This window comes from Melanerpes formicivorus, unplaced genomic scaffold (assembly GCF_026170545.1).
Source record: "Melanerpes formicivorus ecotype bairdi unplaced genomic scaffold, bMelFor1.0.p_v2 SCAF_5, whole genome shotgun sequence".
Classification (NCBI taxonomy): domain Eukaryota; kingdom Metazoa; phylum Chordata; class Aves; order Piciformes; family Picidae; genus Melanerpes; species Melanerpes formicivorus.
Genome location: NW_027142357.1, coordinates 21,932,944 through 21,953,092, shown reverse-complemented (window position 1 = coordinate 21,953,092; position 20,149 = coordinate 21,932,944). Strand labels below are relative to the sequence as shown.

Genomic DNA, 20,149 nt, shown 5'->3' with positions numbered 1-20,149 from the left:
GATTCAACATCTTTTGTCATGGGTTCAATCACAGAAAGAAAAAGGTGCCTGTGCCAGAATCATATGACATTGGCATTGCCAATCACATAGCCTGGTACATGACTGCCACGTCAGATCTATACATTCCCGTGCATTCAGATGGCAGCTGCTCAGCCAAATCTGGGACCTAGACAAAAAAGTCTCCTTTTTAAAATTCAGACTGCTAAGTAACAGTAAGTGCTAGCACAACAAACTGCAGCTGCATTGGATCAACCTCCATTGCAGTAAACCAGACAGCATTAAACACTGCATTTTGCTTTCTTGACACCAAAAATAAAAAATAATAATAGTAAAAAAATAAAAAAAAGAAATGTGGAACTGGGATTATCATCAGCAAAGACTTCTGAAACCCTTAATTGTAGCCATGTGGGAGAGAGGTGCTGCAGGATGGTAGGAAAGGAAAGGGCAGTGACTAGGAAGGGGAAAGGAAGGGGAGAAGAAGGGCCAAAATAACACCATATCACTTTCATTGCATAATAAAATTTTGGCATGTAAAGACAGAATGAAATAAACCTAATTAATACCTTATGCAATAATGCTGTCACCTATGAAATAATGGGCACTTGACACATTAACCTCTGATTCAGTGACTCCAGACAGCTATAATGAATGTGATCCCCTAAAGTCAATTGCAGTATTATTCTGATATGTTCTTTTAAAATAGTTTTGCATCATGAGGTTTTGGCTGCTTAAATTTTGCTTGAATCCAAGCTTTGAGAAGCTGAATTTCTCCACTGCCTGTTGGTGGCCTGACATTCTTGACCCTTCACAACAAGTGCCTGGAATCTCTTAGTATAATACCTAATTTTCAAGAATTTGTCAATACAGAATGTTATGAACAATTGTTCTGATAGTGACATCTAATCTCATATATTTTAAAATAGTTTATCTTCAAATGTTAATGATTAAAAGCAATGTGCAACTTTATGACACCAAATATTTAGTTAAAGCACCCCATAATATATCAAAATACCTATATTCAAATGCTGAGTTACAAAGGGCAAGACAGAGCTAGATATAAGCACACAACTTTTGTCCATTGAATGTGCCTGAGCACTAATTTAGAAAGGCTGAACATGATTTTATATTTCACTGCTGCTGGGATCACCAATTTTAAAAGGAACCTTTCTGCTGGCACTACTGGTAGGCTGCTGAAGAGGTTAAGTGGATATGTACTACCCAAATGGAGTTAAATTCTATGACCTTGAGGTAGATAAACCATTATCTTATTATCAGCTGCTAACATGCTGATTCTTGTTTAGGTGTAATTGTAAAATCTGAGTTGCATTTTTTCATGCATTTGTAAATTTCTTTGGGGTCATGAAGAGCATATGCAGGTGACAAAATACTTTGTAGCGCTAGTAACACCCTTGATTCAGAATCCTCCTTAAATATGTTCAGATACAATTGCTGATGCTGGATTATCATTCCCAGAAGTCTTTCTGTTCATGGACAATGTTTCCGGAAATTATTCATTTCCTGGTGTTTATAAATACAGATTTATTGCCAGATTAAAAGGCAGGTTATTTACTCCTCTACTTGAGGTTTTAATATGAGTTCCTCCAGTCTTCACTGGAGTGTGGACATGCTTGATATTTTATAGGCATAACTCCTTTAAAATGCTGCATTTCAAAATCAGATAAACACTAAAATACAAAACAGTAAACTAGGAATCTGGTTAGTTTAAACAACAAACAGTAGTAAAAATCTTTGAGATACCTTAAGTGCCTACAATTTTAGTCCATTGAAGACAGGAAGTTTCCTTCCAGGTTAAACTTAATGCATTATGAAAACACAGAGTTTGAAAAAGTCCTAAAAGGTCCTTGTTTAAAGCATCAGTAGAGGTTCAGCATATGACACTTAATATGATTTTAAGAAATCCCTAAATATCATTAACAAAATACAGCATTTCTGGTGGCTCAGATTTCACTGGTAACACTGGTATAACCAGCTGCTCAAGTTTAGCTCCAGCAGCTTAGAGTGTCGGGAAAATTGATAGGCTTTGCAGTTATCTTAACAAGCTACTTCAGTGGCTTCTTGAACCAAATTGTCACCTGATACAAGTTTTGAGAGAGAAGACTTTATCAAGACAATACCAACTTCTTTCTAATTGCTAAGGAGCTAAACATCCTTATTTTTTAACATTTATTTTATTTTTAAGGTTTTAAACTTAGACATCGCACCTCTTTTGCAGAAAATAAAAAAGGTTTGGATTTCTCCATCAGAGCTGCTCCAATTCTCAGATAAATGAAAAAAAAAAAATAAATCCAATTTGCCTTTTTATCTGTCTCTAAACAAATAGGACACTGCTAATGGCAGTAAAATAATTTTTAAAACCAAGCAAGTCTAGGGACGTTGTTGCATTTACTTTGGAAATTTTTGACCACTTCTTCCAGCAAATATGGTGACAACTTTATTCTGAGTGCCCAAGAAGCAATCTTCTTAATGGGCATGGACTGAAGCAACCATCTCAAAGCTCCATGCCCTGGTCAGCAAGGATATAGTTGCCAGGCAAACGTCCATTGCAGCCTGGAGCTTGCAAGCTTGCAGATTTCAGATTCTGCAAACCTGGTAACTTTGCGTTAATGGAGATTCATGGTTTACTTCTCCTCAGACAAATTTCCACCAGTCTTACTCTTGGCTCTGTCTCAGGAATACTGTTCAAATTTTTAATAGCACTGGTGAAAAACAGCCCAGGAAGTTTTCAGCTTAAGTGCTGCAAAATGCCCACTCTTAGTGATCACCAGGCGAGAATCAGGGAGATTCTGATTCTCTACAATCCAGAGAAACCCTTAAAATTAACCTTAGAATCTTAGATGTTCAGCCATGGTAGTAAGTAAACCATGAAAAGAACAATACAGAAGAGTGTGTTCCACATACACAATGAATAGAATGTCTTTTTATATATATAATGAAAATGTCTGAGGCACATTTTACTTATTAGAACATTCAGAAATCTCCCTTAGATTCTTTACAGTATCTTTTTCCAGTGTACAAGGAATGAGGACAATGAATTGCAGTGGGTATAAAAAACAGGTAGTAGGGTGATTCATCTTATATATATGGAATGAGCTGGTCAAGCTCCTCCATTGACAAGCAGGTGAACACAATAATCCAAGGGGCTTTTTCTCTTCCTAAAATTGTGAAGCAATTGTACTGCAGTCACAGAAAAACTATACAAGCAGTTAAGGAAGGAAAACCAAGCAGTGAAGGATGGGAACTTGAAAAATCATATTAACTAGCAACACAGAATAGAAGATTGCATCCATCCAGGTTCAAGGAAAAGTGTGGGAAAATCTCTGAATAAAATGTATAGTAACTTTTTACAGTAGTAACAGAGCACATCTGCCAACTTCTAATAAGGTGTATTCAGAATAGGTATAGCCTATTTCTACAGCAATAGAGTTTTGTCACATTTGGATTTGTTTGTTTCTTTGTTGGTTTTGTTTTGGTTCACTAGATGCAAAGAAAAGTTGGCAGTTCTGGACAGCAAATAATCTGCCTTTGTGAGCCCAAACTTAACTGGAAAGCTTGTTGATTATACTATGACAGTCTTACATTAGGTCTTACATGAGATAAATTAAAACAGATGCTTGTGGGTTTTATTTTTAAATTTAGCAGTAGCTTAGTAGATGATTGGCATCACAAGATGTATTTCAATGAGTTAATTAAAATGGACAGATAAAATCTGAGATATAAATATCTTTATGGTAGCTAACAGTTTAATGTATGCTCTTACACTTTGTTTACATTTTATTCTAGAATAACTGAATTGTCATACTTTCATATTGTTTCCATGCTCCTCTAGTCTTAAGGACATTTCCATGGCTATGAAGAGAAGAGAGCATAGACACTCACTTCCAGGACAGAAAATTCTAGTACTTTTAGGAAAAGTGAAGGAAAAAAAAACTGTTAACTCAAGCTGCTTATTATGATATAAGGCATAATACAGAATATTTAAGCAAGCTACTGAGGTAGCCATGGATTAGACAACTCCAGTAAACCACAGAAATACACCAGGAAGAGGCATTGACCACTACTGGTCCATATCCTGTATTGTTGTGAGCCAGAGTGATATAGTATCAGCGCCAAAGTGATATAGTATGAGAGTACAGCATATATCAGAGTACAGCATATAAATACATGTATGAAACACTATTTTCTAACACTTTGTATCCCACTGAAGCTTCTGGACCTCACTATGCTAATAAGTACGGTGCATGTCCTGCTCTGAACCATGACGCAACCAATAAAAATAACGCTTCCAGAAAACCAGCATATATTTAAAGCTGATCAGTCTTTTTCATTTCCTCCTAATTGAATAGATAGGTTATTAATCCTCCTTCAGCCTGTAAAAAAATACCTTAAAGCACCCACACTTGATATGGGACAGAACATAGCGTACTCACATATAATAGCATAACTATTTCAGAACACTTCAAGTAGAAAGAAACAAAGACTCTGAATTACATCATTACAATAATGTATGGTGCCTAGCAGTTTTGTTCCAACTTCCTATACTATGCTATTAAGTTTGTTTGCCAGTCATAGTTCTGCATTTTGAAGCAAAAAAAATGATATCTATTAATGTTACACAATGTAATATACTGCATTGCAACAGGGGTGCTTTCAAATTAGCAAAAATGAGTTACATTTTCCTGAACCAAACTTCTTTCACAATGTAATTCACAGCATTGGTATTTCACACTACAACCTACAATCCTGCCATTAAAAAAAAAAATGAAAAAAGAAAAAAGAAAAAGAAAAAAAAGAGTAAAAATCTGATGAAGAGACAACTGACTGCTTGGCTGCTCTTTTCCAGAGGAACAGAGTATTTAAAACTTATAAGAAAACGGTGAAACACTTCACCTCACAAACAAGTGTGGAAATTAAATTCTATCAGTTACTTCTAGAACAAAGAACCACTAATTACCAGTAAGAGAAAAAAAAGTACAATTAAAGAACTTCCACTCTTTCCATAAAAATCAGTTTTAATCTGGTATTAATACATAATCTTATATTAATATTTAATCATATTTTGATTCAAGAGAGTGACCTTAATATGTATTCTTAGAGTGAACAATCATCTACTAGACAGGAACATTTTGTAAATGCCATGTTGTCAACAGACAATAATTGTACAGCTTTAATTTTCTGCTTTGACATTCATTAACGTAATTCAATACTAAGATCACTATTTCTAAGTTTATATATTAAATTAAACCTTGGTAGTTAGCTGGTAAGTCTAACTTATTGATACAATGCTGACCAAAGTTTCTTTTAGATATTTTTACTATATATTCTCCTATATCTGGAAATTCATCACTGCATCTTACATTTGTGTTGTTTAATTATTACAAACTGTAAACTCCCATCAAGTAAACCTCAAAGCATAAGGAAAGGGGAAAGTTGCTGTCCAAGGTATTGTACATAAACATGGGTTTTCTAATTAATGTCTCAAATGCATTAAAAATATTGTCAACTTTATCATCTAGTAATTGTCCCTGGCAAGCATGCAAGCCTTGTTGAAATTCCCTACATGATACTGCAGTATCAGTGTTATGATGTTACTTTCCAGGGCCTCTTCTACTGCATTCCAGTATAATCAGGTGTTCCAGCACCTGACAATACTATGTATGTAGCATTTGTTTAAGGACAAACATATTCTGTTTTGTTACAGACTGGTTCTCATCAGGGTATCAGAAGGAAAAAGAAAAAAGGATTAATTGAATTTTGCATGGTTCATGAAAAAAGATACCCTCTCATTTAAATCTAGCTAACATGTACTGTTCTATCATTCTGCAGAACAGTCTCTAGATGTAATCTTATCTGCAGTATTCACTGTATGTATTTTCTAAGCACATAGATCTATGCAGTAAGGCAATAAACAGCATCCTGGATTTAACTGCTGCTTCAAAAATTAACCAAAGAGTGCTAGAAAATAAATATTTCCCTCCCCTCCTCCCCTCCCCCCCCACCTTGTTTTGTTTAATAAAGTAAGCATATCTGTAATTTGCAAGGCTAAAACAATGCAACAGCCAGGAACTGCAGTAAACCTCTCAGAGCTAATAGCTATATTCAATAATGCTTTCCTACACCACCTTCAAGCAAATGGATTTCATTCACTGCTTAATCAGTCAAATTAGCAACAAATCCCATATAGTTAACAAACCCAATTTATGATTCATTTATTCTTAATGTGTCTTAAAGCTGAGAAGCCTAGAAGAACTACTACTCTGTTAATTCAATCATGCTGACAGAGCTGGTTTCACCTAGCAAATTCTCTCCGCAATTCACAGCATGGCTGACAGCTATCTGCATAGAAAAATAGCACAGTAACCATTTAAATGATGCAAAAACATTTACCCAAGAAGATGTAGCAAATATCAGGATCCAGCTTCCAGACCCCATGAAGCTGAGGGAGCAATCCACTAGCTTGCTCAGGCCAGCAGAGTCTCTCCTACACTTGACCTAGACTGCCTTACATAATGAGGAATCAGTGCTGTATCCTGTGTGGAGGAGCAAGCTGAATGTCATCACTGGCAGAAATAGGCAGAACTGGCAGCAGGCAGGCTGGTAGTTAGCATGGAGATCACGAAGTCCTCTTTCCCTGAGTGTTCTGGGAGAAAACACAGGAACAGCTCAGAAATGCTGGTGTCATTCCTCCCCTGGAAGAAATGACCGGAAGGAGCGAGGGTGTTACAAATGTGAGGCAGAGAGCAAGTGCTAAAGCTGCAGCTGCACCTGCTAGCAAGGTAACAGTGCTCCCGTCACACTCTGTTTAGAGGACTGCATAGCTACAGCTAATAGGAGAGCAACAGCATTGCAAAGTAAGGAAGAAGAGACACAGACTGCGGCTGCATACATTTGTCTATACATTACTCATTGTGGTGAGTAGAAGAAAAGCAATGGTATAAGAAAAAAATACAGAGATTACCTTAAATAAATCTTACTGCATGCAAGTTGGTTCTTGGAAAATAATGATTTGTTACCTGTTTTACTTTGTGCTACAGACATTAAAGTGTTTGTTTTACAGAGATTTTGATATTTTCAAGAAAATTATGGGTAAGATACGTTCCTGATTGTGAAGACATTTACAGTAGTTTCTTAGCCTTTTTTTTTGTTTGTCTGTTTTGTTGTTGTTGTTTTTGAGAAGTTTTGGATATTTCTTAGTTTATTATTGTTTGGATCATATCAGCAGCTCCTTTGTGGAGGGCACATGAGGAGAAACAAGTATCCAAGCTCAGCCAGTAGATAGAAACAGCAGCTTTATATTAATTAAAATCACTGCATATAACTTGTATTCCATTTTTTCTTTCATTTGCCTACTTCAATAGTAAAGAGCCTTGATTACAGACAATTATTCTCAAATTAATATTTTGAGTGGTATGTTTCAAAAGAATGCAAAGTTTTCATTAAGATGGGGCATCTTAAGTTTTGTGGATATATTTGATTGCCTTGATTAGGCATGATCAAGAAAAATTGAAAGTGGACACAAATTCCCAATGTCAGAGATGAATATTACCTGATAAAAAATATAGTAACTGAGAAATAAAGTATCATTTAATAATATTTAATGCTCTGTTGTATGAAAGTACTGCTATATTTGATGGTCCTTCTTGTTTAAATTCAAGTGGGTGAGTGACTGAAATAATGGACATAATTTTCAATATAGCTCTGAAAACTTGCCAGGTTAAAATCCTGGGTTGCATTAAATACAAGAGACACATACACACAGAAAAAGAACTCAGCAAAAACATTGCAGCAACATCAGAAGACAGGTCACTACGTTCACTGAAAGTTTTGATATCAGTATAGAATACTGACTGGGTTTTATGGAGTCATGCACAGGGACTACTACACTTAGTTATGCTTTTAGCAGGGTGAATATGATTTGAGCTCTGATCTCAAATGGGAGAATCAAGGCGAAGGTGAAAGACATAAAAATAATCCTTTTTGTTTGTTTACAAAATCTAGTAAAATTACTATTACTCTTTTATAAGGAGGTATACACAACTTTTCTAACATATTTGAACAGGCTAAAAAATGTGCTCAGATTTCACTAGTTTTTGAAGTATATGTTTTCTTAGTCCCTTTTTGAAAAAGTACATCACCACCTAATTCAGGATATTCAGCTGGAGATCTGAAATTTAGCTGGAGATCTGAAGTATAATGCAGAAAATAAATAAAATTTAAAAAGCAAGGGAAATATCATTTGAGATTTTTTTTTTTTACTTTTTGCTGAATTTCAAATCAGTAACTTTTGATCCAATCAACAAAGTTTATTTATACTACAGCAGCAAATAATTTAAAATTATCTTGGTGCACATATTCTTTCCCGTACTGGTATTGTCCATCAATGAGGAGTCCCTAGTAAAACTTAATATACTTTACATGCACAAGCCTCTACTTCTGGAGTTTCAAGTGTTTGATTTGCTTACAAGAAAACTATTCACATACTAGATCCTGGTTAATCAAGAGCTGAAAATATCATGACCTGCATTAGACTTTGAGAACATACAATGATAGTTTTGTTAAAGTGCAAATGTTTGGTGGTTCTGATGATCATAGCACTCGAAACAGGAAAGCTATTTGTCTAAAGGCAGCTCAGATGTCTAAACAGCAATGACACTATCACCAGGATAATCTCCCCAGAATAATCAAAAGTTGACTGCATCAGGTGGAAATATGGATAAAGTTTATAGGTAAAGTATAGGTAAACCAACCCAATACACAAAAGTTGAGCAGATAGTGCTACCTAAATGAATAGAATAGCAAGCTTGACTGTCAGCATTGAAAAGAAAACATGCAGTTTGTTTGATGTTACAGTTCAAACTTCCCGGAGTTTGATAACATCTGATTCCATCTTTGGGCAGTGATGAACTAGATACTCTTTCAAAGATTTTCCAGCCTTTTTTCCCCACTATGATATTGCCTATAAATTATATATCAAAGTGCAGAACAATTACTATCTCATTATACTCATTGGTAATGATGGTAAGTAAATATAAAGTAATCATCTGTAAACATTATGTTATTGTAATTGCCTGCAAACCATATTTTTTGTCTGGAGTGCAAAAACTGTTTACCTTTCTCAGTAGTTAGCTAACTTGTGCTTCCATTGAGCCACAATGCTTTTTGGTTTGTGACAGTTCATATAAACATTTATACTCTAGATGAGCTTGGTCTGATCTCCTGGCAAGATTGTCTTAACACAAATTGATACAGAAACTGCTGACTTAGGATCCTTACTGAAAAAAAACATTACTAGAGCCATTTGCCTCATAATGGGAGTAGTAGAAACTAATGTTAGAAGAAAATAAGTTACATTTACATCCCTCTCACCTACTAAATTAATTCTCAGTTAGAAAGGTATCTGTCAATGCCAAGAAAGTAAATGTAGTTTTAAAAAATCCCCCAACTTAAAAAAAAAAAAAATAAAAGTATTCTATTGCAGTTGACTGTAAAACAAAGCTACTGATTGGAAAAGATCAATGAGCTAAGGACAGTGATGATAGTATGGATGTTTGAGAGTTTAATGTGAGGAATACAAAACACCTTAGACTCTTGCTATACCTGGTTTATGAAGATAATGCTAGCGAGATAACGCTTTCACAGAAGACCAAAAGGCCATGAAACAAGTTCCTGAATTCCTCTTTTATAGAAAATTTGGCAGTAGTAGTTAACAATGCTTGTCACTCAATTATCCTTACTGACTGAATTTATGTCCACAAGGTTCCTTTTATTCCACATTGAAATGAAGAAATATTTCATAGACATTACTCCTGCCAACAACCTTGAGTAAACAGCATGATTTTTTTTTTAGACACCTTGCTCTTAAGATGCCTTGCACATAAATAAGTCATTACCTGAGGTTTTCTAATACTAAGATAGATTCCATTTGGGATCTGATGAAACATTAAAATGCTCCAGTATCACTGACTGGAGAGATGTCCATAATATCTTGAGGTGCAGGTTTTTGGTTTTTTCCATCCTTCTCTGACCTTGTTTTCTTCTCTTAAAATAATTTCTCCCTTGTGTTCCTGAGCAACTTTCATAAGTGATTCATGCTGAAATCTGTAAACAGTGGCTCGAAGTATTAAAAAAATAGAACTTGGTACAAAGTGGAGCCCCATATTTGTACCTGATATCACATACTCTGATAAACAGTGGGGGGTTTCCACATGAATCCTTTATCCAAGTCTCCGAAGACTGTGGCCATTTCTTTGTATGTGTTATTTCTGTTAGCAAAAACCAATAAAGGCATATCTCATAACTTGTTTTTGAAACAGATAGCAAAAGGTTTTGATTTGATTCTTTGAGTATTTCCTAACAGCTCATGACCTAATCTTACATGTATTTTTCATTATTTGCCTCAGTCATGCCACAATGAAGAGCACACTCTCATAAGCAAGCCCCCTGACACAGACAGGATGGAAAGTAACACAAGAAAAGCCCTGGGTTGAGATTAGGAGTTAAATGAAATGATACTACGTACCTTAGCCTATTTTGTAGAAAAGCATAGCTTAAAGCAGAAGCAGCATCAGAAGCCAGAAATGAAATGACATCCCCACACCCTCCAAGCCTACAGCCACCCCAGCAGAAATGACCAACACTCCAAAACCAGAAACCAGGAGCATTAACTGGGACAGGAAGCCTCTCATGTTACAATCTAAACTTCAAGCTCCATGATACTTTGCTCCAGACAGCAATTTCATTTTAAAGATGGCATGACATCAGCATGGTATTGAATATTCACCAGTAGATTCAATTGGCTAAACTCACAAGACTTAGTATTCTACAATGTTTAATATTCTATGTATTTACAAGGTCACTGAATTTTCTCCAAATGATGGAGTATTCCAGCAATGATAGATGAGCACTGAATTCTCAAATTCACTGCAAACTCCTCAGAAACCAATAATTTTTGATATTTAACATTATATATTACCCTAAGAAACAACTGAAAAATTATAACCCAAAGAAGTGCAAAACCAATACAACAAAACTACAATAAAATTATGAATACTGAGTAGATCAAGGTCACACTAATCTTAATATTCATGGATGGTTCTTTGACATAGGTTCATCTTCAACAAAACTAACTACGATAGCATTGTTCATTTATCTCCCAGATGTTTTGTATGATTTGTAGGTCTGCCTATTATACCTCTGAGAGTACCTTTAAACTGATTTCCCAAGCCACTGTTTTTGTACTTATCTCATAAAAATACCCATCTGCTGTTTTGTATATTAATGCTAAAAGAGAATGGCAAAAATAGGAGAAAAGAAAGAAGTTAAAATTAAAAAGCAGTTAATTAAGCATTCAATAAGTATGCCTATTTATTTTGAGTAAATGAATGATCTTTATCAACTGAAAATAGTACTGACAGGCACTGGTTTTGTTGAATTTTCTTCTCTCAGTAATTCCAAGATGTTGAATTTAGATTTATTTTTTAAGTATCTCCCTAAACTAGCTCTTATGAACTGAAAAGTAAGAAATAATATAGACTTAGGTTTGGAGACTAAGATGGTCAAGTTGCAATCATTCAAGTAAGTATTTGTGGAAATTGTATTAGTAGTACCTTGAGTTTCGAGATATTTGTTATTGATGTCTAAGAATGATGTCAGGCAAAACAGATTTATGGTTCAACATAATAAATATGCTATTAACACTAAAAGCAATAGGGCACCTTTTCTGCCCCCCCTCCCCACCCCCAAACCTGCCTAAATAGCCCACAGCATGCAGCATTTGTTTATACTGATTCATGAGAGACACACAGCTGACTAACACAAAATCTTGACAGATGTACTGCAATGAAAAAGTTCCCAAGCCTGGACTGCCCCCCTAGAAACACATGAATACAACACATGAATACAAGGCTGATTTTTAAGTTAAAAGACATAAATTCATCATTTCAATTTAATTCTGAATCTGAGTAGTTTATTTTTCATTATCTTCAGACAACCAGGGACCTGGACCTGTAAAACAAACTATATTTAGCCTTCATTAGATTTTAATCTCTTTTCAATTATTTGAAATCTCTACACTTCTAGGAAAAAAAATAAATAAAAGAATCCATATTTGGTTCTTTATAGAAAATGGATTCTTCTTGTATTTTGCTTTGTCAGAATTTTTTTAAAATATGCTTAATAATTGGAGGGTACCAGGTGCAGGTGACCTGTTAAATGCTTTCTAAAGATCTTCTTGGTTTCCATCAAAGAAAAAAAATCCAGCTCCTGAATTCTGCTCCTCTATTTCTGCTATTGGGATGCTACCAGGACATAACACACCTCTTCTTCAGTCTCTTGGTTTTCTTTGCAAGAGGTTCCTAGTTAATTGGGTGTAGCTTAGAGTTTAAGAGCTCACAACTATCTAAAACAGAAGCCTGTGCCTCTGGAAACTTTTCAAGTCTCTAGCATCTGTAGCTCTTTTCCATACATGATGTTTTGAGCAGTAATGAAATCTTTCCAGCCTATGTATTCCACATCCAAACTTCAGACTTGCATACTACAAAGGCAAAAGAGTGTATTGCCTTCATGATATCCAGTGTCAAATGTGCACAGGTGTTTAGGACAGAGCACACTTTTGCCTTAGTTCTCCTCCACAAACCTAAAGATAAAAATTAGTAAGAATGAAACAAGCCTTTCAGATCAATATCTTTGACCTAGACGTGGAACCTACATTCAGTGCTGAGAGACACAGTGGTCCAATATATCAGATTTTCCAAGTCTTTGTAGGTTTATGATAGCCCCTTGCAGGGCAGGAGGATTCAGGGTGCTGTCAATTATATTCTGCAGCTCTCATATTCTGAAGTTTTTCAGTTCAGTCCTTGGGATGACTGATTAGAATAGAATAGAATAGAATAGAATAGAATAGAATAGAATAGAATAGAATAGAATAGAATAGAATAGAATAGAAGTAACCAGATTGGAAAAGACCTTCAAGATCAGGTTGTGTATTTTTATTTGTACAGCAAAAATGTATCCTTGCCAACACTCTTTAAGTACTTAGGTTTGCATACACATTTCACGTACATTTTAAGTATTCCCTTGTCTAATGTTGAGTGTAGAAGCACTACATAGAAGCTTAAAAAAGATTTGAACATTAGCTCATCTATAGAAAATTCAGCGACTCCTAGAATATATATATTTTTTTTTTAACTTTTGTTTTGTCTGTCAGAATAAGTATTTATTTGGCCACTATTCATTGATCTTCCAGGTAAATAAACTCTAAACTAAAAACAAAAAACACAATAGTATAGTCAGCAATGGTATTTTTAAGCTTTCAGGACAGAGACACAAAATTCTGTGTTATTTTTTAAAAGATAGCTTTCTGCTTATCTTGCTTATCTTTTTGACACAGCTGTTTCTTTTTCAGTCTCTTATGTGAGAAAGGAAACTGAATGTCCTTATAAGCCACTGTGGCTTATTGTTATGCAGACAGAAAGGAAAAAGAAAAACAAAAAGTCAACTGTAAACTGATTGAAAGATACATGCTGTGTCTTTTAAAGAGACTAGCTGATTATATTAATCAATCTTGGATGGCTTCCACAGTGTAAAACACTGAGATCTCACAAAAATCTATTGCAGAATTTTCCCTTTCCCTCAATCACTCCTAGTGGACCATTCTTCAAGATTTAGGTAATCTCAGATTAATTCAGCAAATTCTATTCCTCATAACACTTTAATAAAACAAAATTATTTACTTCAGCATATTTACTACTTCAACAATTTTTCATTTTTATTGGAAGCTGTGACAATGTGACCTTGAGAAAGATATTCTCTACTCTTCACTCTTCAATCACTTAAATTATAGTATTGGGATGACTGTTATAGTCCTGCCAGAGACCATGTTCTTTCCCAAATCTGTATTTTGGTTTATGTCAACTTTGAATAATTTCCTTGCAAAATGCAGATTTGGGTCCCTTTGTGTCTAAAGGTAAAGTTCTTTTAGCTATGAACAATCTGAAAGCTCCAGGTCTAAAAAAGAATCATTTGTGAAAGAGACACAGCTCTCTCTCAAGACATGTGAGGATGCCTGTGATACTCAGATAGAAACGTTAATAGACTTCCAGAATTTCTATTTTGGCTCACTGGCTTCCCAGAAACAGGGGAGTTTCCACTGAGCTTTCTATTTCTCCTCCTTTTTTTCTATTTCTCACATAAGGATTCTGTGAGAACACTAATTATATAATTGCCTCTTCCTTAAAATTAAGCCTAAGGAGAGTTACTCTGACACTGGTTGTAGGGTTGCATTGATATTTTCCTTCTTCACCCTTTGCCCCACTATTTTTTATTCTGAGTCTGCTGCCATTGCTGAGAGCTAATCATAAGCATTTTCCATTGCAATAGAAAACAATGTTAATCCCTGATGACTTTACTCAATTTCAGCCACTTTAAATTCTAAGCAAACCAAAACCAAAACAAACTGGAAAATGTAAGCAACATTGTTTCATAGAACTTTCATTGCACTTGATTTAGCTCTGTTACTCCTCTAATGAAACCACAATTTATTTATTTTGACGAAGATCAGGAGGAGATTAAATAATTGGGTGACAAAGGGCACACAATGAAGAGAAAGAAATCTTGCAAATGGCTCCTGTGGGCAAGCGATTGCTAGGTGAAATATATCAAGATGTCCTGCACTGTGGAAGAGAGGAAGGGATAAGTCCTTGAAAACCTTTCTCTGTTGATCAGAACTATAGCCAGAAGCTCAACAACCACTTTAAAGCTGAGCTCATGAGGAAGATACAGCTGGCTCATCCCCACTAGTCCTTCAGACTGCAGGTATATTCCAAAATCTATCTAGTCCCCAGTGGCTAATTTATGCTGCCTCAAAGCAATTCAGAGATAAAAGAATAAACAGAATATTGCTGACTAATTTATGCATGAAGGAGAAGTTGCTTCATGACCTCTAAAGGACATAATTTGATTATTATTATAGGAAAATACTCTTTCAAGATGAAGGGAAAAGAGGAATTTCTAATTAACAAATTACAGAATCACAGATCGTTAGGGTTGGAAGGGACCTTGAAAGATCATATAGTCCAACCCCCTGCCAGGGGGGGATCACCTAGATTAGGTCACACAAGAACACGTCCAAGCAGGTTTTGAATGTCACCAGAAAAGGAGACTCCATGATCTCTCCTGGCAGCCCTTTCCAGTGTTTTGTCATCCTCACAATGAAAATTCTCCAGCTTGCACCCATTGCCCCTTGTCCTATTATTGGACATCACTTTCCCTTCACATATTTATAAACATTAATGAAGTCACCGCTCAGTCTCCTGTTCTCCAAGCTGAAGGGACTCAGCTCCCTTAGCCTTTCCTCACAAGGGAGAAGTTCCACTCCCTTAATCATCTTTATGGCTCTGTGCTGGACTCTTTCAAGTAGTACCATGTCTTTCCTGAACTGAGGGGCCCAGAACTGGACACACTATTTCAGATGTGGCCTGACCAGGGCAGAGTATAGGGGGAAGAGAACCTCTCTCGACCTACTAAACACTCCCCTTCTAATACACCCCGGGATACCACTGGACTTCTTGGCCACAAGGGAACATGGCTGGCTCATGGTCATCCTTCTATCCACCAGGACCCCTAGGGTCACTCTCCTCTGCCCTGCTCTCCAACAGGTCAGTCCCCAACCTATACTGGTACATGGGATTGTTCTCTCCCAGGTGCAAGACTCTACACTTGTCCTTATTACATTGCATTAAATTTCTCCCACCCAAATCTCTAGACTAAGTCTTGCTGAATCGAAACAGCCTTCAGGTGTGTCAGCAACTCCACCCAGTTTTGTGTCATCAGCAAACTTGCTGACTCTGTTCCTTCATCCAGGTCATCAATGAATATATTGAATAGTACTGGTCCCAGTACCAACCCCTGAGGGACTCAACTAGATACAGGCCTCCCACTAGACTCTGTCCCACTGACCACAACACTCTGGCTTCTTTCCTTCAACCAGTTCATATCCACCTCACTATCTAATCATCCAGACCACACTTCCTCAAGTTTAGCTGTGAGGATACTGTAGCAGATGGTGTCAAATGCTTTACTGAAATCAAGATAAACCACATCCACTGCTCTATCACCATCTATCCACCTGGTTATGTCCTCATTAAAGGCTGTTGGGTTGGGCAAATATGTCTGCTCCTGACCATGTTGGCTGCTCCTGATGACCGTCTTATCCTTGATATTCCTTGAGACAATCCCAATACAAGCTGTTCCATCACTTTTCCAGGGACGGAGGTGAGGCTGACTGGTCTATAGTTACCCAGCTCCCCATTTTTGCCCTTTTAGAAGACTGGAGTGACACTTGCTTTCCTCCACTCCTCAGGCACCTCTCCTGTTCCCCATGACTTACCAAAGATGATACAAAGTGGACTAGTAACAACTTCTGCCAGCTCCCTCAGCATCCGTGGGTGCATCTCAGCAGGACCTATGGATCTGTGGATGACCAGGTTACTTAATTGCTCGCTAACCCAATCCTCTTCAACCAAGGGAGACTCCACCTTTATCCTGATTTCCTCTGGGGCCTTAGGGGCCCAGATGGAAGTAAATGGTTGAAATGTTATTTGCTCTGAATCTGAATTAAAGGACCAGAACTGTTCTATGTCCACTGCCCTTTGTATTAGCTACCCCAACACTTATTTACAATAAACTGCATATTACAAGGTGAACTCAAGTCCTGTAAACTACTGGGTTTTAGGTAGTAACATTCCATTGTCAGACATGCTGGGGAGCCCCAGTGTAGTATCTTCTCCAGTAGTCATGTGTGTTTCTTAGTTTTCTCTTCAGCACATTTCATAAGCTGAGTTCTTGAGGCCTGGTTTAAATCTCATTGTTTGTCCCTCAAAATACATTTGTGGTACTCCCACATCTATTAGTAGAACTTAAAAACTCTTTCTGTAAGAAAAGCTGCAATATCCTAAAGAACCCTCATCAGCACACCATGTTCCAAGTCATACCATGCTCACATCCCTGATTCTACTCTGTGCTCACCATTCCAGTCATCAAAGGATCACACCAGCCTTCTTTCCCAGACCACTCTCATTCTTGCTTAATTTGAAAATTAAATGCCCGTTGTTGTATCTTGCATTGACTATACTGAAATATATTGCCTTCAACTTGGTTTTTTAAACCAGACTACTCAGCTTGTCCTGAAATAGCAGCTTTGTTAACCTTGTTCTGCATCCTTGTCACCTGCAAATGTTACTATCTTGCAGTGTTTTTTTGCATAACTGACAAAAGACCAATTAGACCAGATAAATAATTTCTTCATAGATTGTGCTTCCTAGAAATAATACCACCAAGTCACATCTTCCCATTAATAACATTTTTAAATCTAGCAACCCAGGTTGTAGCCCACCTAATACATTCTCTATGATTTCCAAATTAGATGTTTAATGAATATATGATATTTAGTGCCTTAAAAACCTGTACTTCTACATTTGCTTTCTTAAACAGATTTATGATCTTCTCAAAGAGAGGAATAACTTGGCAAGACTTATCTTTGTTCTGATTACCACAAATACCACTTCAGCCTCTAATTTTTTTGTTGCTGAAGTCCTAAAATCTTCACTACTTGACATGGAATTGACATCCACGTAACTCATCAATAGAAATGTCATTTCTAGTGATTATAAATTTGGAGTAAGATTGGTACTCCTCGAGTGATCTCAATGTCACATTTGGTGAGGCTTCCTGTTAGTTGTGCTAACAATAATAACTATTGTTCATCAAGCCTTCATTGATTAATCTTATTTATTTCAACTTTTGATTTACTGTAATAAAATGAAATCCATGCCTGATATGCTAAAAGACAGCATTAAAAATACTGAAGTTAAAATAGTATTTTAATTCCTTCCTTTTCTTCTCATTTATGCTAAAAATGTGCTGCTTCTCTTTTTCCAGTAAAAAGCAATCTACCCTTTACAGTCACTAGGAGTAACTGCTAGTGCTGTGAATACTGAGGGTGTATTCACATGTTTATATTTAGACCATACTGTAATTCTCACAAAATATTTTCTGTATTTTTAGCAATCCTTTAGCTGCAATTTGAAATGAGAAATAAGGAACAGCAAACCTATCCAAGTCACAACATAACTAAGACAATATTCTAGACAATTTGGAGTAAAATGATTTTCTAGTCTCCTCAGCTGTATTTGTGCTGCTGTTTTGTTAATGTTTCAATATTTCTTTTTTTAATGTTAGCATTACAAAACAATTTTTGAACAGAAGAGTTCTTTACTGATCTGTGTAACTTCAGGAAAAATATGTAAAGGTGGTGTTCTGGACATATTACATGTGATTGAAAACTAAATATTTGGTTATCGTCACCAGAAATAGCACACGGTGGTTTGTCAAAACAACTAAATTATAATTGAACTGGCTTTTAGTGCATCCCAGCTGCTGCAGAAGAGCAGCAAGACATTTTGGTGTGTATTTTTTGTTTTGTTTCTTCCTCAAGTCTAACATACTGCCAGGTGTGCCACAAAAACATGACCCAGAAGAAGTTGCGAACCCACTTGGAGCAGTATAAAAGATGGTTGTCTTTCCTGGACAGTATCACAATACAAAGCACAGCTCCTCTAATGATTTAGAATGCAGCATTAAAGTTACCTTGATTCAAATGCCTATCTGCCTTGCTTTGCATACTGTATATTCAATAGGAGCCTGAAGTCTTACAACCACCAGCTGCAGCTAAGAATAGCCACCAGACTACATTAAACTTATGGAACATTTCCAAGGTTCCTTCAGCGTGCTCCCAAGACCAGTTTCCTCCTATTCCCAAATATCTTTGCAATCTATCTGATATAAAGATACAACTATTAGAAAAAGAAGATTCACACAGTCTCTGGATGAATGGTGAATATTAGACAACTTAATGCACTTTTTTGTGGTGCTAATAATTCATTGTTTGTATAAGTTGGGATTTCTTGCCTGCAGAGACAAGGAGCTTTGTGTAGCTATTTTGAGCCAAGAGCTATCGATCTTAATTTTTTATTGAACAGAAACAGGAGGGAGTTGAAATAATTATGGACGTATAATGTGACAATCTCCCAAAGGATCTTAAGCTTGTAATAATAACTAGGAAAATAATTACCAAAGATAGTTTAGATAATTTTCAACTGAAACCCTGCAAGCAAAGTACAAAAAAGAAATTATGACATTTGTGAAAGAAAATAAAATAACTATCTTTAGAGAAATAATAAAACCTTTAGTCTAAAACATTATTTGGCCTGTTGAAACACCAGTGAGAAAAAATTGCGTTGCCCAAAAAAGTATTTAAAAACAAAACCCAAAACATAAACAGAATAAAAAGCTGAATAATATGCAATATGTAATGTAACAGAAAGTTTTCACATGTGAACCTTAGGTTAGTATTTTTATTTTATTAGGTTAGTATTTTTATTTTATTTTATTATATTTATTTATTTTATTAGGTTAGTATTTAAATTCCTGAATTTATTGTTAAATCTATCACTGCATAAAACTATCCATGACTTTTTCTGTAGAGATGTGGCTCAGTGTTCATCTGTATTTTGAAGATTTTGCTCTATGATTATGTGTTAGAGTCCAGGATTACAAAGCCTGATCTCCTTGCACATTTTGTAGCATTCAAACACAGGAACTGAGGAAGCATTTCAATGATCTTACCTCTTGATTTCTCCTTGCCTGTACCCAAATGAGTTGGAGAAACCTGTCTAAGCTGTATCCAGATAACAGAGCATAAGAGATAACACTGGGAATGGGAACTCTTTTATCATGAGAAATCAGAGCGGATCAGAAACACAGAAATTTTGTGCAGCTGTAATAAAGGCATATGAGTGTACTTCTGTACAGTACAGTCTCTAGAGGAAATCATATATGCATGCTGTATTAGTTACCATAATAACCTCTTCATCTTTCAAATGTTCCTCATGTCTGTATTTCTATTTTCAAGAAGAATGAAGCACTATATGTTCCAGTAATCTGAAAATCAAAGCTGAGAAATTTCAGAATGTCTTAGCCTCTTGTTGCCTGTTGTTCCTGGACACTCTTCAACATAAAAAGAAGGCTTAACAGGAGTGGAAGCAAGGACAGGTAACCCAGGAGGAATACAGAGGCC

General features: G+C 36.0%; 1 protein-coding gene and 1 long non-coding RNA gene across 7 annotated transcripts in view; one reads left to right on the top strand and one right to left on the bottom strand.

Annotated features, from left to right (window-relative positions):
* Positions 1–6,533, bottom strand: part of LOC137441333 (sodium channel protein type 1 subunit alpha) — an 87,916-nt gene extending 81,383 nt beyond the window's left edge. For all 6 annotated transcript variants that reach the window (XM_068138698.1, XM_068138701.1, XM_068138704.1 and 3 more), the window contains exon 1: positions 6,406–6,533. The gene's annotated coding sequence lies outside the window, so the exon portion shown is untranslated. The remainder of the gene's footprint in view (positions 1–6,405) is intronic.
* A 94-nt stretch (positions 6,534–6,627) lies between these two features.
* The window catches only part of LOC137441338 (uncharacterized), a 91,319-nt gene continuing 77,797 nt past the window's right edge, over positions 6,628–20,149 (top strand). Inside the window, exon 1 of the long non-coding RNA XR_010987389.1 lies at positions 6,628–6,929. This is a non-coding gene — a long non-coding RNA (uncharacterized lncRNA). The remainder of the gene's footprint in view (positions 6,930–20,149) is intronic.